The 25,163-nt window shown below is 36.5% G+C and overlaps 1 protein-coding gene across 2 annotated transcripts in view; it reads left to right on the forward strand.

Moving 5' to 3' along the window:
- Nucleotides 1-9,156: 9,156 nt before the first annotated feature.
- Nucleotides 9,157-25,163, forward strand: part of TENM4 (teneurin transmembrane protein 4) — a 1,507,827-nt gene continuing 1,491,820 nt past the window's right edge. Inside the window, exon 1 of one of the 2 annotated variants that reach the window (XM_085509480.1) lies at nucleotides 9,157-9,671. The gene's annotated coding sequence lies outside the window, so the exon portion shown is untranslated. The remainder of the gene's footprint in view (nucleotides 9,672-25,163) is intronic. The other variant, XM_032442260.2, reaches the window with a different exon arrangement.

Consider the following 25,163-nt stretch of genomic DNA (forward strand, 5'->3'; position numbering starts at 1 on the left):
GTCTGCATTACAATTTAGGATATATTTTTCTTATAAAAACCAAAGGTCATCATTCACGTATTTTAAGATGTATCTTTGAATTAGTCTTTGGACACGTCACACTCTTTGGTCATAAACCATGAAGAAAATTGAATGACGTTTAAAGATCACAGGAACTATAAAAGACTTAGAAACCGTCTGCTATCTCAAAATTAGGCAAATAGTGAGGAAAACTGAAAATGGAAGAAAAAATAATGTCTTTGCAGTGGGGCAAGGGTAAATGGACAATTGAAATGCCAAAAGATTGGAACAGATGAAATGTTTCTGTCCTAAGGAGGGAATACTTGCCTCATTCTGCAATATCAATAAAGGTTATGTGGTAAAGTTACAAAATAAGCAAAGAGAACTCCCGTCATTTCTGATAATAATACTCAGTCAGGAAAGAACACAGCATGATTCCAATACACGAGAATATATTTGTATGCTTGGCAGTTAGAAGGGAAAAAATAAAAATAAAACTTAGTTTTGACTAATATGGGACTAAGGAAATGGGCCCACTGTAAGTTTCCCTTTAGAATTATTTTTCATGGAAAAAAAAATCTGTGTTTAGAACAATATCTTCCTGAAAACAATGCTATTTTGATGGAAAGTTACTACATTTCTTTTACAAAAATACTTCCAAATTGAAAAATTCTGAATAAGAAAAAAAAATATTCTCTCAGTGATTTTCTTATTAGTGAAAATCACTTCACCTACTTATCTGTCTACAGTACAGTTAGTATAATTAGTTTAGTCCAAAGACTTTTTGCAGTTGGTGAAAAGAAAAAGAGGAATCACTTTATTAGGTATAGATGCCTATAATGGAATGGATGTCACTCCAAAATTGCCTGGTTCCTACCCCTGATTATCAATAAAATCTGGATAGTTAGTTCAAAAAGTCACCATCTATACCGTAGACATCTAGAATAAGATTTGAGTGTATCCAATCCTATGAGACATAGGAATTTTAGTTCCAGTCATTTTTGGTCTTCTTCTTTTATACAGCCAGGAAAATCTCCAGGACTTCATCTCCCCTAATGCATGACAGATGTTCAGCTCTTATTTGATGCATTGCCTCCTGTGATCAAGACTGAGAACTATGATGCATTATATCAGGTAATTCATTCCAAAAATGAAATTAGTGATATGAAATGTCTGAACCATAGCTCCTGCAAGTATGAAAGAAAATATGCAGTTTTTAAGTAAATGGCTTTTTTTGGGAAACCAAACAGTCTGTGGATTGATCAAGAATAGTCTGATTTCTTATCGAGTTCCCATGCTTGCAAAATGTGAGTTTTGTTTTGTTTTCTACCCATTTCTTTCAGCCAGACAGTGGAGTCTGAGACATTTATCATCTATTCTACTATTGTTCAAATATTTTCAGAATCTTCTTTTCTCTGAGAAAGCAGATCAGATGACTCCAGCTAAAGTCCTGAATGATGTGCAAATTATTTGCACAGAACCAGGCTCTGGAGGTATGTATTTCTCTTCTATTGCCTTCAGAGGGAATCTGTAGAGCTTTGAGAGCTCCTAGACACCTTAGTTAATTAAAATAAATGATATGAATTCCACTGAAAGTCTGCACATTGTCTCCAAGATTTTTAGGCAACAATGCAGTAGTAGCACTAAACTGGGCTCACAATTGAAGCCATACAGATTTAGCCATTGACTAAACCAGACATATAACAAAAGGCATGAAGATGCATAATGTGTATGAACATATCTCATGCTTAATAAAGCCTTTCAATCAACAGCACTGACTACTATACTAACTAACTCACCTTCATATGCAGGTGAGCGTGAGCATTCAAGGAGCTTCAGCCCTAAATACACAGTGCATTTAGGGATTGTGAGAGGTAATATAGCTAACTGTACCTGCTTCTAGGCATGGTGCATCCAAAATCTTCATTTCCAGTAACTGGATTTGGCATATATCCCCAGAGGAGGAACTGTTCACACTCCTATCCAACCTTGAAGCCAACAGGGCAAATACCACTGTCTGGATTTATTCTTTTAAGTGGCAAAAATGAATGCTTTTCATCCTTCTAGTGCTTTTAATGCAGACAGATGCACCAGTGATGAATAGTAGTGGTCCAGCATCTGGCATACTATATTACAAGACAAATAGTAGCTGTAAGTTTCTGAGTCTCCTATTTGAACTACATGTATGTAGTATAAAATGTCTGAATCTGGTTGAAATCTTTTTGTATTGTTAAAATTTTCATATATTTTAGATATATATTTTTTCATATTTGCTTCCTAAGAAGACAGGCCTTATGGACTTCTGATCTGATCTGTGTATACGATTCAGAGCCATAAGGTAGTCTAGTCTTCTTTGATAGAAAATGCAGCTGAGATTTCCTGATTTCTATAATTTCTACTGTTGTTTCTGAAAGCAGTATCTTCTAAGTTCTGTATAGCCAGAAGGATTCTCAGTCTCTTGTAAGACCAGATTCAACCTTGTTCTTCTGCCTTTTTGCTAGCCACAGTTGGTAGTGGATTAGAAGGAATTAAAGATAATAAAGTTAAGGAAGTAAAAAATAATGAAAAAGTCAAAAAGAAAAGAAAAACTATAAGGATACCATTTTGACAGTGTCTTTCTGTCTTTAACATAGTTTTGAGCAATAGTCTTCCTTTGAGAAGAAATCCTTGTCTCAGATGCAATGGTAAAGATCTTAAACTTGAGAATCTAGTGATGGATTCTGTATGTCAGTAAGCATTTATTCTCTGCTCACTGAGTAAATGAGATGGGATCTTGGCTTCTTCTTCTGCCTCTTTGCCAGAAGAACTTTTCATCACTACACTGTTGTCACTCCAAGTCCATATCATGTCGAACAGGAGACTACTTCTTACTTACAGAATAGCTTGCAACAACTTATTTTAAGAGGAGTTCCTCAATGACAAACAAAGTATAACTTCAGTCCTTCCCAAGACAAGGTTGAATGAGGAATGTGCAAATTTCCTTCTTCTCCATGAAAAGATATTTCAGCCCAATGAAGCCTCCGTGTTTCTTCTCTAGAGAACACCCCATCTTGCCTCTCATCATAAACATTAAAAAAAAAAACCTACCTGTTTATATAATATCTTCCTTTATTATCTGAAGCCTTTTGACTGAGATATTTCTTTAAAAAAGAAAGAGAAAGGGAAAGGGAGGGGGCAAAGAGGAGGGGGGAGGGGAGGAAGGGAAGGAGAGAAGGGAAGGGTAAGAAAAAGGACTGTTAGAACCATGATGATTCATTTCTGAAATTTTAACTCCAAAAAAAAATTATTTCCCAAGCCTGCATCCCACCTGCTGAGTTGTGAGCCATAGACTGACTGGGAATGTCTTTATGCTTTGCATGAGAGCACTCTGACTGCCCAGTTTTCTGATAAAGACAAGTCTGGACCCCAAGCAGAGAGGCTGAGCAGAACATTTAAAGAGCAGGAACAAGGCTGACTCTGGTCTGTTTTTAACATCTCTTATCAATATAAATGACACATCAAAAGAGCATTATTTTAGCAAGAAACATCAAGGAGTTAGAGAGTGAGGATTTCATTTAGGGAACAAAACAAACAAAATAAAGAGGCTTGATTTTCTTTGCTTGGTTTTTGGAATAGCAGTGGAGTTGTTGTTCTCCAGGCTTTAATGAAGGAGTCATCATCCAAGTCCAGTGCAGAAGCTCAAGCACCAGCCTACAGCACTCAGCTTTTCTGGTTTCTTATGACTCTTTTCATATAATGATTTACTACATCAAATACATTTTGATTTCTTTTTTTTTTTTCTTTTTTTTTTTCTCCTCTTGTATCTGTTCCTAGAGTTCAGAGCTCACATTTGTTCTAGTTAGCTAAACTCCCCGCCCTTCCTCTGTACTTAGTTCTGTTTCTCACACTACCCAATTAGCACCTCAGTAACTATGCCATGTCAGCCTCTTTCCTCTGACCCAGCAGTACTTACACTAGTTCTGTTATGCTTCCTGTTGATACGTATTCACTGAAGGCAATGGGAATAGTTGCTTGTTTAAAGAAAAGCAAGCAAATAAAAATCTTTTGCTAAATCCATGTTCAAAATGCCCAGCATTAAAGAGGCATAGTAAGGTTATCCATTGGATTTACAGTAGAATGAAATACTGATACCCCTTAATATTATTCTCAGTGTATTCTACTACTGCTTTTTGGATGGCTGTGGAATGGATAGGCCTCATACTGTAACACTGAATGACTTGATTTCCATGTTTCTGCTTCAACAACAATTTCTGTGAGTCTGATAACAGCTTTTTAAGAGACACATCTGGTTAATATATTTTCTCCTTTGGAATGAAAACGCCCATTAGATTAAATTGTCATGGGAACAAAACTAAGTAGAAAAGTTAAAGAATAAATACAGCGAACCTCTTATTAATAGTTCAAGTGGTTTTAGCTCTGTAGCATATTGAATTATTTAAAGCATGGGGTTGTGATCTCTTCCACCTTTTCTAAGTTAAATTTCATCAGGAGTATCTCTGCCTTCCAAACACACAGATGCACCTTAGGTGAAAAGTTACAGCTGGAAATAAAGGATGTTGCTCACTAAAATCTGATTGCTTTTATCTGAATGAATGTGACTGAAGACTGTAGTTTTTTGTGACTAATACAGATAAGGAAGTAAACTTCTAGTTGCATTTTCCTTTTTACAAAGATTTGAGAGAAAACATTTAAAATTTGTTGTTGAAGTGATTCATATGGAAGATAATCTTCTTCTGAAGAAGTCAAGAACTTTGGTTAAGGTCAAAATTTAATCTCAGTTCATGTATTTGCTTAAGACTTAGTAGATATTATAAAGCCCAAATATACATATTCTCATAGAATCATAGAGTGGCTTAGATTGGAAGGAACCAGAAAGATCATCAAGCTCCATATCCCTACAGTGGGCTGGTTGCCACCCACCAGAACAGGCTGTCCAGAGCCCCATCCAACCTGGCCTTGAGAACCTCCAGATATGGGGCACCCACAGGTTCTCTGGGCTTAGGAACACATTTCTTTCCATGTCAGTAGGATCTTTTTTCCCACATCAATGAAACTTTCAGTAAGTATTTTTGAAAGTTTGTACATACACCAGCACTCCTCATATCCTTCCTAGCTAGTTTAATTTAACATAGAGACACGTGGGATTTCACAGCTCAGTGCTTCCACAATAATGCAGTCCAGTTTCCTTTTCAAAACCACAGTGACAGGTGCACAGAGAGATTTTGAGAGCAGATGGATGTATACATTTTTCTTCTGAAGAGAATGCATGGCCATGTACATTTAAGCCTCTAATGGCTGATTTGCTACGGAAAACACATGCTGATGTACATGCAAGGGCAAACAGAGAAAACAAGTTTGTATTTCAGAAACATAACTTTAAATTAAGAAGAAAAATATGAATAAACTGCTTTAAGATTGTGATCCACATAAGTCACTAATCAGCGAGATCTCCTCTCACTCAAGAGGACACTGTGTCACATAGGAATAATGAAGAACTATCCTTCTGAGAAGCTGTCTCCGAATGAGATCAGAATCAGACCTCCAAGCTACAGCATTCATATCCTTATGACTTCAGCCTGAATTGACTTTCATCTTGACTTTAAAATGGAGACTGCAAAATAGATCATAAGCACAGGGAAAGAAATTGCAGAGTAATCAAGAGTCATATCACATTCTCCCAATATCTTCTTTTTTTACATTTGATTTTTGGTGTGAATGCCAATTCACAGGTCTTTTTCAGCCACTAATTTTCACAAACACAAATGTAAGTGAAAATTAATACACCATTAAAATTGCTTATTATTCATATCTTAAGAAAGCACAGTTTCTTAGGTACAAATTGCATCCAAAGAACTTTGCTCACAAAAAGAGGTTGGAAGACTAGCCCTTCACATGCAGATCTCGTAAAAATATGAGTGCAATTTGATAATATTTTAATATCTTTGAGTGTAAATTATTAATGTTCAGTGTTAAAGAAAAAAAGTCTCTTCTAGGTTAAACACAGGCTCTCTTGAATGACATTCATATGCCCTCACTCTGAAATTATGAGAAGAAGAAAGTCAATATCTTTAGAATGTGAAAGTGGAATGCTAACAGCAATATAGTATCAAGATATGGGATTTGGGTTCCTAAATACCATCTATTCTCAGGCAATATTACGTTCATATTGCTGTCAGGCAAGTGAACAAATGTCAAAAAGTTAGTACAGGGATATATTTACTCATGTGTAAGTGCATGCACATATGCACATGCACAAACATATAAGATACTTGTATACAAAATATATTGTATGTCATATATATATGAATATATAATTGCTACAGACACATACACTCATCTCTTGTCTTCTGCATCTAAGAACATTTTTAATGAATCATCAGTTTTACTCATACACTCCCCCTAAAAAATGTGTATGTGCTTTATAGGTCAATTTGTAATTTGTATATTACACTTCAGATAGCAGATGTGATTTCTAGGTGCTTTACCAGCCAATCCAACCACAGTGATCACTGTGGTCATGAGCTATTTCCTGGGCAAATTTCCTCTGGGAATTGCATCGTTGCAGATCATGATCTTTTATGACCTAGGGAAAACAAGGGTCAGGGACCTACTTTGTGTTTTTAATACATTTAATAAGAATTCTAAAATTTGTTTGCAAACATTCAGGTAGATCTGTTTTGAAAAGTGAAGCTTCCTAGGGTTTTAATGTTTTCCTGTGTAAAGAGAGTTCTCAGTTTCTTCTACTTTATTTTAAAGTTTCTTCCGCAGATGCTATTTTCTAGAGAGTCAGTGCCTGGGACTACCTTGTTCCTTACTATGGATCTCCTGCAAATAGTTCCATATGGGCAGCATTCTTTTGACTTCTTTGTATATGGCCTCTGTGCTCTCTGCACAGAAAAGGCATGTGCAGATGTAATTAATTCATTGGGAATAGAAGTGATCACATCTACCTTTCATCCATACTTTTCCTGTTAGTTTCTGAATCTGGAGGAAGAATAGAGACTGGACATCATTAATTCAATAAGTTTATGACCCTGCTTCCAGCTTCCTACAGCCTCATGCATCTTATTACTTCTTCAGTTTTTGAACAAAGGTTTTCCTTTACACAAACTTCCAAGTCTACCTGAGCTTTGAATTTTCCACATGGAACAAAATCTTGGAGATTATAGATTTTGATCCTTCATGTCAGTTCTGGGGATGAGGGATGAGGGGATGGGGGATGAGGGACCATGCCTGATCACTATACTCTATGCAGTTGTGTACTCCTACTAATGTAGCATGTGCAAAAGGAGTTATGGACATCTTATATCTCATGCACTGGATTCCCATTATTTCTTATCTTAGCTCCTTGCATCATTCCCAGCTGCCAAAAATGCTTCTGCATTTGTCTTTCCTCACCTCATTTCACTCTTTCTAACACTAATTTGCAGCTCCAGAATTTACAGTTAATGCTAGTGTTAAGATAATAACAACTCTAGATGAGTTCACAGATATCTGAAAAATTTCATGTCTTCTAAGTAGTGATTTTTTTCCCAGAACTGTCTGTTTTTTGTTGTTGTATTATTTTTTGTGTTGTTTATTTGTTTGTTTGTTTGTTTGTTTTCTCCTCACATTTCCCCTTTGGTTAAATGATTACAGATTTGGAGCTTTCTTTTTCTGGAGTAGAAAAAAAAACCCCACATAGTAGAACTGCCCCAAATGGGCAGATCTGATACTGGATGAGAGCCTAAGTGTTTGCATGCAATTAATTCTGACAGGTAATAAAATTAAATTAGTAGTATTTGTCATCTCTGAAAACACTCCACAGAACTATTCCTGCTGGATTTCTTGAACTCTGTTTCAGTGACCTAAATCTTCTCCCTGTAGGAAAATGTTCATTAATGTCAATGTAGATGTGAACCATGATTGTACTGAATGATCATGGCATCACATAATACCAGTTTAGAATAATATCTTTATAAACAATAGATGCAGTTTTGTTTCTGTATTTTTTCAGTAGTACTGCATTTTGCAAGTTCTGCTAGTGTGTCTGTCTTTCACTGTTTGTTCATTAAGGCTGCAAACAAAATAGGCAGGAGGCTATTTGTTCTGTCCAGTAGTTTGTAAATAACAATAGCCAAAAGAAACTCTTCCCTTAACTAAGCTAATATTCCCTGTAGACAGGCTGCTACTCTGGAAGAGTCTCTGAAATTTTTCCACATCTCTGAAGATTTTCTATGGACCTGCAGCCACACCACCTTGAGGTGTGATCTTGTCACATCTGACAAATAAAGATGAATGTGAGTAATCATAGAATGGCTTGAGCTGTGAGGGGCCTTAAAGATCATCTGGTTCCAACCCCCTGCCATGGGATGGTTGCCACCCACCAGCTCAGGTTGCTGAGGACCCATCCAACCTGGCCTTGAGCACCTCCAGGTATGGGGCATTCAGAGCTTCTCTAGGCAATCTGAAATGTCCTGGAATGAATGATCTCCAGAATCACCCCAAGACTACCAGAGTCTGGTGTTGATGACTGTATGTTTTTGTTTCCCAGTATTCCAATATGACCTGAAGACAAGAAGGTAGAATTTAGTAAGATGGACAGTTGCCACTTTGGTTCATACCTGCTCCTGCTAACAGTGTCACTCTCAGCTGCTTGCTAAGTTGATGATTGATATCTACAGAAGCAACTGGGATTTATTTATAATAAACTGGAACAGAATGTTGTGGATCTAGATTCAGACTTTGTGTGTGTGTGTGTGACCTTGGACATAGCATTTCCCTCTCTGAAGCTCATTTCCACCCCTGAAGTAAAAACATGATATTTCTAGTGTTTCTCATATCCAATCTGCATGTAAGTTTTGTGGTGGCTTTTTTTTTTTTTTTATTAGAATGAGTCAGTGCAATACCTCTCTTTGTGGGGCCATCTTCACAGCTGGGATCTGTTGGTATTCTGGTAACTGCCGAAATAATAGTAGTTCTCATTAAGGACTCTTGTTAAAAAAAAACATGCTTTATCATGGCTGAAGAAATTCTCTTTTGGATTATTAATTAAAATGAAAACCTTTCACCTGTGGACCACAGCATTTGAAGAGGGAATGTTAAGGACAGAGAAATGTAAAACAGCTGTCTCGAAAGTTTGCTGCATGAAGGATTGGAGCTGCCTTTATTCCCTCCTCTTCCCTCCTGATGCACTATTCAGATCTATTGCTTATTGACTGATAGGCTTATTGATGAAATATCCAGCAGTGATGCAGCCCAGGGAGGTCAGTAGGGTGCAATTACAGGCAGAGCAGGCTTGGGTGTGCTTCTGAACTACTCCTCCCTGCACAGCTCTTTCAGTATGCATATCACATCTCCCTGCTTGTAGCAGGCTGATGAGTGTGTGCAGTTAGTGCAGGCACACACATACTTCTGCGCTTTCCCTGAAAGTGGAGCATTAGCAACTGCAGTCAAAAAGCACCCTTGCTTCTTCAGCTCTGATCCTAGCAGCAACTGTCTGATTCTGTCTGGAGGAACTGGGAGACAGCACTGGAGGCAAGTTTAAAACGGACCTAGTGACACCCGGCTGTCACATCTGGCTTCATGAATCTACTTATTACCAGTACACTTACAATTACTTTCCCAGTCCCATCGGTAGTGTATGTTCTTGAGGACTGTCTGGCTGGGAAGGAAGGAGCACAGTGCTGAAGGTATGTTGCAGTTTCTTTATCTTATGTCTTGTGCTGAGTGTTTCTCTCTGTGCATCTCACTTGCAGTCATTCCTGGTCTATGCAGCTTTCCACTGTGGGCTGCTGGAGCCTGTCTTTAGCTACAGAAATAAATAGCCACATACCTTTCTTGTTTTGTTTTGTTTTCCCTCAGTAAATGATGCAGATTGTTTGTTAAGGGGCAAAATAATGTGACCAGATTAAAGTTTTAAGGAAGATGACAACTCTGGCTGCATTTCATATCGCAAGCAAATAGAATGCTATTATTCCCATCGAGGCAACCTTTCCAGTCATCAGCTCCCTAACTGTGGACATGGAAGGTTGCTTTCAAATTGATGTGTTTATTAGATATGATCTGTGTGTGCGCTGCCAGCAACAATTTGCATACATGTTTTGAAATTAAAAAAAAAAAAAAAAAAAAGTCTTTCATTAACTTTCAAAATGCTCTGGACTACAACACACTTCCTTAGAAAAGAGGAGTGAGCCAAGCTTTTCATTGCGCTTAAGTTCTTTTACTGGCATGCATTCATCTGGTACAAACTCTTTGCCAAATCCAAGAAGTTTGCTGTTATTGCGTTTCCATAAATGTAACAGCTGTGAAGAGAATGAATATTCATCCTGCTTGGATTTTTATTCCAAAGATGTTTTTATTATCATTTTAATGATAATTCTGACTTTTCAAGGGGGTGGGAACTTAGATAAAAGAGTTTGGCAGGTTGAGATATTTTGATAAGCTGCATATGAATGCTTCCTGATATAAACTTGATACAGATCTCCGTGTTCTGCAGTTAAGATCTGTCAGCATCTCTCATTCACTTGCAGCCAACTTGATCTGTTGCTTTTACTTGTGGATTGTTTTGCTAACAGGTCATCAGTGATGACAATAAGGTGCAGTTTAAACACTGCTTTCTCATGGGACATTATTGCCTGAATGCTACAGATTTGCTTCTGATTGTCTCCAAGACATTGCTTATGTTATTATAATAAAATGCTGACTTGGTAAGTCCTGGATTTGAAATGAATGAAAACATATTCTGGGATGTTGCTAAGGTCAGAGAAGCCCACTGTATTCACTGTACTGTAAGGGCAGAAAGTGATTTGATTAATCTCCCCCCAGGAAAATTCCCATTTGTAATTTATCAAAATTATACAAGCAGCAGAGACCATCCTCCCCTGCAGGTAGTAGAATTGTCTTGAAAACAGTGAAGCAGCATGTGTGCCTGTCTCTGTGTGCCCAGAATTATATCGCTAAAAAACCTAAATCATCCTAGATTGCAGTGGCTTCCGTATAATTACATTTTGACTACGCAGGGCAGCTCGTCCTCGCTCAGGCTGGACAGTGCTGTTCTTCAGTGCCAAGGTCAGCCCGAGAGTGGCAGGGATGCTCCAACCCTCAGCCAGCAGTGGGCCGTCATTCACTGTCTCCTCCTTGTGGAAGGGGGCAGAGAAAAACTGCTTGTTCCATTCATCTGTCTTCATTTTGAATGCCATGTGAATCAGCCTAGCATTTAATGCAAACTTTCTGGTTTTGTTTTGTTTTCTTCCTGTTGCTGTGGCTCATTATAGGGACTATAGGCATAAAGTTGCACTTAAATAAATGTAATGAAAACAACTTGATGAGTCAAATTCTATTTGCAGGGAGAGGAAATCAGATTACCTTCCTAAAATCAGGTGGAAGTTGCTTACGTGAACTGAAGTTGGTTACATGGATGCCAACTGGTGTAAAATCTCATTTTCCCTTGGCATGGTGTGAATTTTTGTGACATGGACCCATTCCTTTAAAGCTGTTCTACTCCAAGAAAAACAGCCAAAACTGATATTATTATTATTTATTTTTTTTTTGTCAATCACTAGGCACAAAAAACTGCCTGTATGCAAGCTGCAGGTATCTGAGAGCAACTATGTTTTATCCTTCCTTCCACTAAAGTGAAGAGAGACAAAACCAAACATATAAACAGCAAACAAATAAACAACAACAACAAACAAGCCCTCAAAGCTCAACACCTCCCCAAACCTCTCTGTTTCATTCTATTATGGATAAATAAGCTCTTCTTGGCTGCTTTAACACATCCCATGCTCAGCCCCCATGCTGCCTCCCTTCTGACCCTTCTGCAGAAGGGAGTGTAATTCATCTCGCCCTCATGGCCACCTCACCCTGCTCCTCTTCAAAGCAGATTTGTCGATCATATAAAACTGCTGATGCATTTCCTATGCTGCTTTGCTAGCTGGTTCTAACATGTGGAGGGTAAGATGCATTTTGTTAAGTTACGGTCTCTCAGCACTGCGTTTTGCAAGCTGACCGGCCCTCTAGTGTCTCGAGGTGTTTTATGCAAAGAGATCCCTTTAGCTGCTGTAAGACCAGAGGTAAAGGGGATTTTGAAATGGTTCGTGAAATATTATTTGGGTCTGGAGTGATTGATGAAGATGACAGAACATTCATCCTTCTACCAGGAAAAAAAAAAACAGCCTGCTTTTGTGTACTTTCCGAGCACGCTGACACTTGTGAATTAAAGAGGTAGTGACACAGAGACTGAAGAGTTGTAGGAAATAATTGTGTATTTACATGATTCAACAGGGATTTCTGAGAGGGTCTTCTATCACTCTGTGCTCTAACACTGGAGAGCTGCACAGCTTTTTCAGTTCTGTAATGAATGATAGCTGGAAATTAAGATGAAGGGAAGAAAATGCCACAAAGCCTCAATGCTGTAGCAAACTAGGATCCAGATGGCAAGCCTTTTTGCAGCAACACGCTGGATTAACTTTAAGATTCCCTGGCTACTACTCTCATGTTAAATGTGTCTTTCCTTAACATTTCAATATGATGGCTTTTTTTTTTTTTTTTTTTTTTCTTTTTTGCAAAGTAATGTCATAAAAACACATGGTTTCAGGCATATTATGTCTTCAGAAGTAACTTTCCCTGTTAACCCTTTCAGAGCCAATAAATTTCTTGCATGAACAGTGGAGCTGATGTGAACTTTAACAGAGAGCATTCCATGTGAGTTCACAGTAGCATGACAGCATGACAATGTGCAGCAAATGTGGCTGCAAAAAATGGCAGAAATCCTCTGCAGAACTTTCAAATCCTATTCAGTGTTGTCCACATGACAATCTTTTCTGGGCCTTGAGGCCAAGTACTTGTGTTTCCCCCATAACTTACAGACCCAAACCTATCTTTTTGTAAACTGCTCTTGTGTCTTGAATTTGTTCTGCTGCTGTCACTCAGCTACAAGAAGGGTCATTCCTGTCTTCACCTTCCTGAAAAGTGAGGCAGTGAGACACCCAGTGGTGACAACCAGCATGGTGAGCTGGTGTAGGACCTAGTGGGTGCCCTCCGGTGCTCTGGGCAATAAATAAGAGTGGAAACTTCTGCGCATAATAATTTTGTCTTCATCTCCTTTCTACCCTAGACACAAAAGCCTGCACTTAGAGCCCTTCCCAACCTGTATTCACCCTTGCTGTGCTTTTATTAATGGAAACGTGGAGGCTTATATACATGGAGAAATGCAACTACTGCATATTTTAAGGAAACACTCCAGAAGCTGTTAGCAGTATTAAGCTCAGCTTCTATCCACAGACTAGCCATGGTAATATACTTCAGTAAGGGCATACTTCTTTCTTGGCAGAAGTCTCATCAGAAAACCAAGTTTAGGCAATGTTTATGACTTCTTCTCAAATTCTGTCCTACTTGACATAAATTTAATGGAAAAAAAAAAAAAAGTGAAAATAGTTTTAATTGATCAATCTCCATAACTTCTCGATCATTTTGCTCTAGATTATAACATTTTGCAAGCTAGTCAGTGAGCTTACAACCTGTACATCTACAGGAATGACAAAGTGTAAGACCCACTCCTTTTCTTCTTTCTCTCATGGGCAGAATATTAAAGATAAAGCTGGTACATAAAGAAAATCAGATCCGAGGCCTGATACAATTCTCTACAATCATAGGGCTGCTTAGACTCATAAGTAAACTCTCTACATGTCTCCCTGTTCACCCTGAATGTTCCTTTTGAGTTAACTGTAGGTTTCTGTTACCATTAGATGCTCATGTTGAACGTGTAGCCTTCTAGGGCCCATGAAGAGCCCATTTAGGGCTTAATTATACAGGCTTAAAGCTATTCAAATGCAGTCAAATCCCCAGGGAATCCTAAAGCCTCAGACCTGACTAATACTACACTAAATTCATCTGTAGTTGTCTTTGCTGGATGACCATGCCTGTTTTTTATATTGGCAAATAAACGGAATGTTTTTCCTTACTGTGGGAGACCTGAGTTTTAAATCTAATTTAGCCTGTGTGTCTAAATTCATATCTCCCATAAGTGTAGTCTACTAGTACTTTAAGGAATGCTCTGGAAATGAAGGAATTTGAATTCTTTCTCAGATGGGTTTTACAACCTTGCATAGAAAATCCCTGTATAGAAGGAAAAAAGACAATAGCAAAATTCACTCTAATCTCTTCATTATATACTTGAAGGTAATGAGAGATTTTTTGGTGTTTCATACAATCATAGAATCATTAAGGTAGGGAAAGACCTCTATGATCATCTAGTCCAACTGTCAGTTCCAGTTCTTCTGATGGCTGGTAATTCCTACCTTGTACTGCTTTGAGTTATATGTATGCCACATCCCAAAGAGCATGAATAGGAGATGTAGGTGGAATCCAGGCTTGCCTTTGTCTAATCTTTTCTATTCCTGCTTTTTCTGTAATGCTTTGATTTTTTAAATTTTCATTTCATTTATTTATTTATTTATTGTCCAGAAACTGATGTAGGATCTACCCTTCTAGAAAACCTCAGATATGGTAGATGTAGAAGGCTGAGTTGTCTAATTCAGGTTCATGTTGGTTCAGATTGGGTATTAGGAGGGTAGTGAGCAATGGGACAGATTCCCTATGGAAATGATCACAGTACCAAACTGATGGAGAAATATGATATGAATTTTGGGTGATCCTATGTGGACTCAGGAATTGGCTTCTTGTAAGTCCTTTCCAACTCAGGGTATTCTATGATTCTAATTGTAATTATATGGTAATATTTCAGAAGTTTAAAGAAATCCAACTTAGCTTCCAGCTGTCACCACAGAAGGAAAGAGTCTCCTATAAGTCTATAAGAAACATTCCAAAAATGTTTCAGATAACCTCTAGGTGTCCTAATAGAGCTAGAAATTTCTCTCTGGGAAGCTGAAAATCATGGAGAGTATTGAATGTCAGGGCTAACTTCCAATCAGAAGCCAATTGTAGCATGCAACTCTAGATCATTCCTAAAAATAAATAAATAAATAAAAATAAAATAAAATATCTGTCTAGTCTGATAAATAGCTTTCTAGGCTTTTCTAACTATATTGACCAAACCATTATTGGCTCAAATGGGAGCTTAGTTTTATACTACAGAGTAGACATGAGGCCATTGAAAGCGCCTATGGAAGACGTGAATCTTCCTGCAGTGAGAGCTTCAGAGCAGAGATGGCCTCTCTCTCTACTGACCTAAAGGTAATCTTAGTTCTTACTTTAGGGGATTACTGCTTAACTTTTAGGTATATCTGTATTTTAGTGGTGTCAGTGTTAGAACAATCACAGCCTACCTTGAAATGCTGCAAAATCTATTTGACTTTTGAACCCAGCTATTTATGAATGAATGGGTGACTTTAATGGAAGAGAAACAGCCTCTTTCTGGATACACTCCATAGGTGTACATGGCTTAGGTGTTTAGGGCATCACAAGTTGCTTTAAGAAAGGTCCTTGTTAAATTATATCCTGAGAGAAACTAAAAAATCTTAGAACCATGTCACAGAGATCCTCTGAGGAGCAGAAGCTCGTAACTGATCCAGTGATCATTATTCTGCCCCTTTAGAACTGTTCCAATATTTACAAATTACAACTCTCAGGAAGGATGTGTGGGTGTCAATTATTAAATATTTGCCCTAAAATAGAAAAAGAAATAAAAATAAAACAGAAACTGCTACAAAACAATCAACAACAAAAAACTCAGTGTAATATTCTGTCTGTAAAAGTATAAACACACTCATATGCCATAACAGTGAAGAATTTGGTCTCCCACCAGCTGATAATTGGACACTAGAATGGTGAGTATCTTCCTCTTTGTCCTCTGTGCTCTGAACTATCAGCCCATGCAAACCAATAACTGCTGTGGGTGTTGCTGAGTGTGAGGATGAGTAATTCACTGCAGGGAAATGCTGTTTCCTTGCTGGAAAGTTGCTGAGTTATAGCAGTGTGAATAATGAATAAGGTGATTTCCTTTCAGAAAGGCTACTAGCAAATATTTCCACTAACTGGGGATCTGGACTTGTCAATAGAGTGGCATTTACATTGTTTCAGTGATGCAGAATTCAGTATGGGAGCAATTATTTGAATCTCCATATTTTATAACTATGGCCAAATATCAGTACCAAATTACATAAAGGGAATTAAATAAAAGATGGAAAATCTTAACATCAATCTAGTTTCAAAGGTAGAGGTAAGTTATGACATTCTAAATCCTCATCTCTATTAAAGTTGATGGAAGATGTAGTTGGCCATATCAAAGATGTATGAAGAAAGCTCTCTAATATTTTTTTTCATTGTACTAGGTTTTTCTAAAGTTTTTATCTCAGAAAGCCATCAAGTACTAACAAGTTGAGGAACATAAATCACAGCAGAATAGGCAGCCTCCTGTTTCATTCATTGAGCTCCATATGCTTATCTACCTTATGTTTCTGCATCCCAGGCTCCTAAAATGCTTCAGTCAACATTCCTTCTGAATTGCGATACGTCATGTTAATCAGCCTCTACAGTGTCCAAGAAATGTATGTAAATGAGACTTTTGATGAAACAGAATATTTTTACAAGATTTTTGCATAAATCCCACGTGCAGGCATGCACACACATACACAGCCTGTTTAGAGAGTAGGATATTTTTGGACCCCACTTGTTTTTGAAGTAGATTGCAGCCAGCATGCTGATGCTGCTTGGGAGCAGGAACACAAGGCAGCATGCCAGGTACCGTAGCAAGAAGTTATTTGAGCTTCAGTCCATTCTTGGCAGGAAAAATTGTACCAAGTAAAAAAAATATAACTTTTTTTTTTTTTTTTTTTTTTTTTTGTCCTCATTCCTCTCCCATGCTCTTTTATGGTACTATGGGTTGTTCTGTGAATTATTTGGTATCAGTCATGTGACTGTATCATAGGAAAATACTGTCATGTTATGGTAGATTAATGCTTAACTTGCTTCTCCAGCAAAGACAAAATTTAAGAATCAAAAGATTTTGTTTGAACTGAAATAAATTTACACCAAATTTAAATCAGTTTAGTGACTACAATGTTGCTCATCAACGAATGGATCTTAATGACTGTATTGAAAGCCATTGCTGAGTCTGGGTAGGAGGAGCTGTATAATTGCTAGCAATATCCAATTGGAAATCTTTTCAATGTTCCTTTCTTCTTCTCAATTTTTCTATATTTCTGTGTTCAATCTTATCCTTCAGGGTCATATTCAGGATGCTTACAGGCTCTTCACGCTGCTTACAAGGGCTCTTCAGTCCCTCTTGCTGGAGTATGCAAAGCTGATGCAGTAAAGTATGACCCACATATGCAGGGCTTTCTGTCTCCCTCAGAAGCCAACAGAAAGTAGCAGGCATGAAAACTTAGTGAAGCTATTATGCTAAGCTGCATAAGCAAGAGGCATCCATTGATATTTATTTATAGAGTTTGGACCTCAGCTGATGTGAAATGCTTCCTTTAATTATCACACCACCTTCTATGTCTTATGCCATATAGTGGGAAAAACTCTTCTTGAGTCCATCTTTGACTGCATTTTTACTTGCTTGTCACGGGTTACTTAGATTTACCTATGCCCATGACAGGGGAAGCCACCCCGTAGGGCCCCCCAGGGCCCGGAAAGGAGGGGGAAAAGGGGAATGGGATAAAAACAGCGGCAATCTAAGGAGGAAAAACTTATTTTACTAAATATGATATCGAAATGCAAGATAATACAATATAATATAACTGAGGCTAACAAATCGAATGAAACAGAGAGAGAGAGTCCCCAAAAACCGAGAGGCCTACTGTGAACTCTAGGTGACACGGCTGGAATGCTTCCCACTCTCCAAGAAGTTCAAGAGAAGAAGAACACTCCAGCCTGGGAATAAGATTATATAGTGTCCTGGTCCCGTGACTTATCTCTGGCCATGTTGTTCTCTGGGATATGTAGTCTTCTTCTGTGGACTGCACATTCAATAGAAGTATCCATGCTTTACATGATGTTATGATGTGGAATACTGATAGTAAAATTACAAAATTACAAAACCATGACATTGCTTTAAAGCATTTATGACATATTGGACAATGAAGTTACTCACACTTGAAAATGTGTCACAGCTCACAAGAAGATATTAGATCATTTCTACTTACCTTTTATAGGAATGCTGCAGCTTTAAGGCCTTTTCTTTTGTATTTTTTTCCTAGCTTCTTCAAAGAGTGTTACCATTTCTTTTCCTAAAAGTTACTGGGCTTTCATGAGACTGATGCTGGTCATGTACACATCCCATCATTGGTGCAGCTGAGAATTAGAAGCTTGTCTGATGTAATACAACACGTGTTTTTTGCATGTTGTTTCTGCAGTGTGAAACGATTGCTAAAATAAATGCTGTGAACTAACTAAAAATTTACTATGACTCCAATATCTGTACACAGATGTTCCAAAAGAAGGATGCAGATATATAACACACTATACATCAAAGCATATGCACATGCCGACATATGTAGATATATGTATGTAATCCTTTGTACGTTGCCATTCACTTTTAACTCACAGTGAAAAGTAAGAAAAAAGAGGATAATATATCATTTAGAACAAATCCTACAAGAGTTCTGAATATCTAGTTAAACCTCAGATGACTACAAAGGTAGACAGGTTGGCTGTTTCCTTTTTAAGAAGGTATCAGAGCTTTAAGTATGTGTAATTTTATGGCTAAATATAAACAGAAGAATACTTCACTGAGCATAAATACAGCTGTAGATCCTAATGATGCAACAGAAATATATATAAAGATACACATATATATTCTAATTCACAGTTTGAAGTTGTTAATTCTCAACACCCAATTCTTAGTTTCCTGCCAATTTTATAATTTTTCCTGTTGTCAAATGCTTTCTAAAATAAGTATGAATGAGGTGGGATTAATTTTTACACTTAAAAAATTAGAAACAGGTGCTGTGTCTATATCCACCACCATATAACTTTATTTGTGTCTTGTATCACTGCTTATAATGCTTGTTAACTTCACACTGCTTGTTAGTGGTAGCTGGGAGGGAAAAGTTGCTAAATATTAGGACAGAGAGTGAACTGAAGTTGTTTAAAAATAGAGAAGCTCTGCAAACTGAGTAGAAATAGAATAAGATAACTGGTGAGAGTTTCAATAGCAGCTGTGCTATCACTGCCTTAAATGTGTGTTGGTTTGGGGTGCTTTTAATGGCAGTAATTAGGTAATCAATATTATTTCAGAAAGGAAAAATATCCTGCTTAACAACAAAATAACATTGATTAGCTAAGCTGGTACCATTTTAAGGAACATTAAGTAATCAAGACCGTTTCCATGATGACATCTCAAAGAGAGAGGAAATCAGACAAATCTTGTATTGGATGAAGCTGTGGCTGCATTTAAGCTGATGCTGAGGAAATAATGGCTGCTGCCTTTGCCTGCACAATCACTGTAGTAGCAATATGTGAGAGAGGCACTGGGCTACCATCAATTCTTTTCAGTGAGCTTGGATCTTATCCCAAATACAATGTAGATATGTTCTGAAGGTCGGGATTCTACTCTGCTGTTTTCATTACCTTCACTTCACACACATGTCAGTTTAAAGAGTTTGCTTTTGGGTAGCTAAAAAATTAATGAATATACAGAATTTCTGCGTTAATAATTACTGAGAAGTCTGAGGGTGCCTTACACGATGTGGTGCTCTTAATACCTGCATTTTATATCAGAATAAACTGGGAATGGGAGAATTTGCAAAGAAACCTTGCATGACTGTGGTACAAATAAGAGCAGAATCCTAAAATGCTGGATGTCACTTTTCTGCTATGTCTACTCATGCACTGTGACCTCATATAATTAAGTGTCCAAATCATTTTGATCAGGATTCTCAGCAAGAACATTTCTTGGAGGTAAGATACTATACTGAGGTCTTATCTATATTTTATTCCAGGAAATGACACTGTAGCAACACAGTTTTTGCTAAACCTGGCTGTGGGGGAGTGGAGCCTCATTTAACCTATGTGTGTTTTTGTACATGAATCTAAGAGAGACTATTTTTGCTTAAGTATTTGTAAAACATGTAGATGTTAAACAAATCTATAACTGATTTTGGCTACTAAGAAATAACACTAACACTCAGAAATAGCTAAAATGTGTAAATAGAGTTCTGGAGGTTCTTGAGTATTTTCCAAGCTACTTAAAAGTAATTGAGGATTCCATGAAGCTCATTTCTAGACATAAGAAAAGACAATATCCCTTCTTCCAAGAATGAGATGATAAGACACTTCCTGCTTTGTGGCATATGAGCATGCACTTAGATCATTCTCTCTTGGAGGCAAATCATTATATATGAATAAAAAATTTAACTGGGGAAAAGTACGTGCAGCCTTCAGAGCATTTAAAAGCTTGAAAACTAAAATCTCTGTTTCAAATCATTCTCCTTACAAGAGGCAAACAAATAAGAAATGGTTCAGTTTGGAAGCGTTTATTGCAGTAGTCAGGGAAAAGTATATATGCATTTAAATAGTCAAGTTTAACTTTTATTGTAATTAGATTTCAATTTTTAACAGATAGGAAAGCTTTCTTTTAATGGTATCAGAAAAATTACTGCTTGAAAACTACTGAGTTTGAAAACCATTTTACCTAAAGAGGAAGAGATTCATAGTTATGAGATGCTACATAACACTTGTCTATTGGGAATTTGGATTCGTTTTTAGCTGTATGAAGCCGTGAAATGAAAGATAACATTCCATTATAACATGGGAAAGGAACAATTGGAAGTTAGTTCTATCTGTGTACATAGAATCACAGAATCGTGGTAGTTTGGAGGAGAAGCTCAAAAATCTGTCTTAATTTTCCAACTCTGATGCAATTTATATCCTTCGCTGCTTTGTTTTGTACCATGTATGGTGTAACCTGAAATGACTAAGTGAAGACCATCTTTCTTGCTGGTATCTTCTCAGAAAATGGTGATTCTATGTGGATTGGTGGCATGTGTAGTTTCAGATTGGGAAATTAGAGATTAATGATAGTACAGTAGGATGGCTGATTCAAGTAGATGAATCTGACTGGTAAGTTATCAAAATGCAGTCAAGATGTTTTGGCTTGTACCTGTTCATGCACTTTTTCTTAATAATAATTTATTCAAAAATATTTTCCTGGATTTAGTGTTTTGAGGGAACTGGCATTACATTTCCAATCAAAATCTGTCTTTGAGGAACTATATTCTTCTTACTTCTCTTATAGAACAGGAAATTGGAATTAACTGGAAATGACTTTCCACTTGCAGACTCATTCACCAGAAGACTTAACAAGAAATCATTGCCAGAGTAGATCTGGCCTTTTACACATTTGGAATGCCCTATTTGGAAATTTAGTGTAGCTTGAGCACTTATCAGAAAGATGACCTTATTATTCAAGTGACAGCAATCAGTAGTCAATTTCTGACACGGTAGACTTGATAACAGTAAGTATGCAAGTAAATTATATGAAGCTGTATGTATTCAAATAGAACACTGTGTATTTCATTTAGTATAGATAATATTTTACATGGCCAGATATATCAAATTGTTTTACTATATATATCACCTTGTAAAATCTTCAGAATCAGCAAGTTGTGGGAGTGACAGTTATTTTGATCTCACTGATAAGTTCTGCAGTAATGATAAGGGTGATAGGAAAAGATGTCCTTGTTGAGGAGAGGCAAATGTGGCTGGATAATATTGTGTATCCGTGACAAGACTTAAGCGTTTAGATACAGGAAAAGATTAAAAAGGATAAAATAAGATTCGTTATTCAACACTGTTTCGGTAAAGACAAGGAAGAGGAAGTTCTAAGAGTCTCTGTGGTCTACAAATTACCTTGAAATGGCAAATGATGTAGCACAGTGGATAAATGAATATCACTGGAAGTTATTTAATTGTGAGAAATTCTTTTTTTCAGGTATAGAGTGCTGTTAACAGTGATGGCCATCATCTTTCTAGATGCAATATCACCAAAGTTTTTCTTAAAAGAATCACTGAATAAAGACTTCAGTTCTTTCAAGTCAGTTAACCCCTGATCACGAGTTGTAATATTTGCTTAATTAACAAAGTATAGTTTATTTCTAGTCTAAACTTATCTACCTTCCAGGATATATTTTTAGTTTGTTCTGGACTGAAGGTTTATCATCAAAGTTATATTTCTCTTACAGGTTCCTATGGCATGTGATTGAGACTTTTCCTTGTGGTCTGTGTGATAAGCTAACTGGATTGATCTCATCCCCTTTTTCATTGTTACGCATATTTTCCAGTCCATCAAACATACAGTGACTTTTTTTTAGAATCTTTTTCAAGAGTTTTAGCATCCTTAACAAATGGAAAACAGAACTATGTACAGAATTACAGCAGGTGTTATAACTTTGAAAAATATTGTGATGTTGACTTTTAGTGTATGTGTTTTGTTCATTTTGGTGTTTTTGTTTGTTTGTTTGTTTTGGTTTTGTATATATTTATGCTTCAGGGTGTTTTTTATAATCATAGAATTGTATTAATCTTTTGAGTTACAATGTTGTGCTCAAAAATTACTTCTCAATTTCTTACCTGTTGTCATGATATGACCATTTCAAAATCACAGCTTTCAAGACAGAAGCAGCCATTGCAATACCATGCCCTACATTCTTGCTTTTGATGTGTGTTTTTACATTGAAATACATAGAGTTTGCTTACAGGCTATAGGGATAACTTTTCCTCTTTATTTACTTCTCCCAAGGCATCTTGCCATCAACAAATTTAGGGTATTTTGTATATGTGGCTTTATTGTGTATTTATATATTCCAAAGCAATTAAAGATAAAAAGATTAAAAAATACAGACCCAAAAAGAACAAAAATAAAAAATTTAAAAAAAAAAAAAAAAGACTCAAGTATGTGTCTACTTGTCTACTTGAAATGCAGCTCGTTAACAATGATTCTGGATTAGATCTGTGTTCTAAATCTTATTATATAACAACTTTTTAACCCATTTAATGTGGATTTTTATTGTTCAAGTCATTCAAGATATCGTGTGATTTCAGGTCAAGTGTATTATAGAATCTTTTGCAGCCACATAATTATTTTCATCATGCAAATTTGTAATCATACCAAAATGTTACCAATGTAATTCAATTTTTTACAAGTGCAGAATAACATTAATTGCAGTACATTGTTTTAATTATTAATAATGTAATTTTATTTTGACACTTCTGTTATTTTGCCTAAGAGAGTGATATATCAGGAGGTTTATAGATTTCCATATGAAAAAATAGAAGTGCAAATCCTTTCAAAATGCACTTTCAAAATATAACTTCATTCTAGAACATTTCCAGAGCTTCAAATTATATTGGAAAACCAACATTTCTAGTCTAGAGAGTTTGTTGACCAGATGTTTTAATTTTTTAGATTCAAATTATCTAAATTTACTCATTATAAAAAGCTCAGTGTATTCTAACTGTTCAATAGTTTTTTACTTGCTTTATATTTGTGATTTCATTTTATTTATTTTTTTAAATATGAAAATATATACTGAAAAATATCTGCCCTCTATTTTAACTTATCATTCTATTTTCTCTAAATAATCATTTCTTCGTTCAGTTGGACATGTTATTGAGTCTGAAAGAAACATGTGATTTGAACTTTGGATGGCATTTGATTCAGTCTGCTTTATGACAGCCAACACTATAACTCTCACAATAGCATTTGCTGCAAAAGAGGAATAGATTATCTTTCTGAGTGCACCAATAAAGCATAGTAATGACTCCCCTCTAAGTCTAATCATAAATTCCAGAATAATCTGGAACATATACCATTCTGTCATTACATAATCACATCATGTATCTGAAGGCATTCCTTATTTTAAATGTTAAAAATATGTGTATTTGGAATAAATGCTGTCATTCCTGAAATCCCCCATCTATCTCTCTTTCCATTTATAACATCAGGTCTTTCTTTACACCCTGCTCCAGGTGCCATTAAAAATAAATAAATAAATAAAAGTACGCTGATTTTAATTTTAAACTTTGTGTAAACTTGAAGACATCTTAACATTTCATCACTGAACATTTAACCACTTAAACACTGAGCATGCAAATATTTACATTTTTTTTAGGAGAAATGCACAAGTGTTTACTAATCTTGATGTCTGAGTTAAAGTGTTACAGGTCAGAGGCAAAAATTTGTGGGAGTTTAACCCCACATTTCATTGCAAATTTGAAGTTTGAAAACCAGTTTATAGAGCAACAGTTAAAATAAAAATCTGGCCATACAGGTACTAAATAATCCCAGCATAAATCTGAGTTTGAATAACAGAGAGCCAGACAAACTTTTCTGATTAACTTCATGAATACAAAGACACTATCTGGGAAAGAAGTCTTAGCCCTTTGTCCTAACTCTCTGTTTATGGTGTGAAAATCAAGTGCACAGAAAGATTTTCCAGATGAAATCAAATTCTTCTAAATTTAAGTACCTATGTTAGGCAGATATGTTCTCCTGCTTGTAATTTTCATAATCTCTTCACTGTCTGTTGGCTATTTACGTAATATAAGCATTTGTCTTTCACCTATCTGCTATACTACATTTAGTGCTATATCAATGGTACAGAACAGCATAAGGTGATGTTAAATGGTAGCCTAGGATGTTAAACTGGTTGGAAGTTTTGTGTTCTGGCAACATGAAACATGAAATGTCTTTTTGCCTTCCCTTTCTTACACAAACTTTTAAACAACTTACACAAACTCTTAAACAACTTAGTGTTGGTTGATTTTGCCTTTCTTGTTGATAATTATTTTACTTTTCTACATAATAGTACACTATTACTCAATAATGGCAAAACAAAACTTAGTGATAAAAGATGGTCATTAATCATAGAATCATAGAATCACCAAGGATGGAAAAGACTTCAAGGTTCATCCAGTCTAACTGTCCCCCTACCACAAATATTTTCCCACTAAACCATGTCCCCTTGTACAACATCTAAGAAGAGGTCCTTATTTTTACTTTCTGATTTGCACAAAAAGTTGATTCTCAGGTTAGTTTCAAACCAGTAAGAAATCATTTGCATAAGACAATATTGACAGTTATAAGTGTTGAGTGTATGTGTTAATCTTTCTTTGACCAGAAGTACAACTTCATCTCTGTTTCCTTAGGACTTCTTTTTAGGAATCAGGAGATAAATTCCTGACTTCCTACAGGAAAAAATAGTATCCAGGTGTGGAGC

Source organism: Coturnix japonica, chromosome 1 (genome assembly GCF_054131305.1).
Source record: "Coturnix japonica strain WE chromosome 1, WE-NBRP24, whole genome shotgun sequence".
Taxonomy (NCBI): Eukaryota; Metazoa; Chordata; class Aves; order Galliformes; family Phasianidae; genus Coturnix; species Coturnix japonica.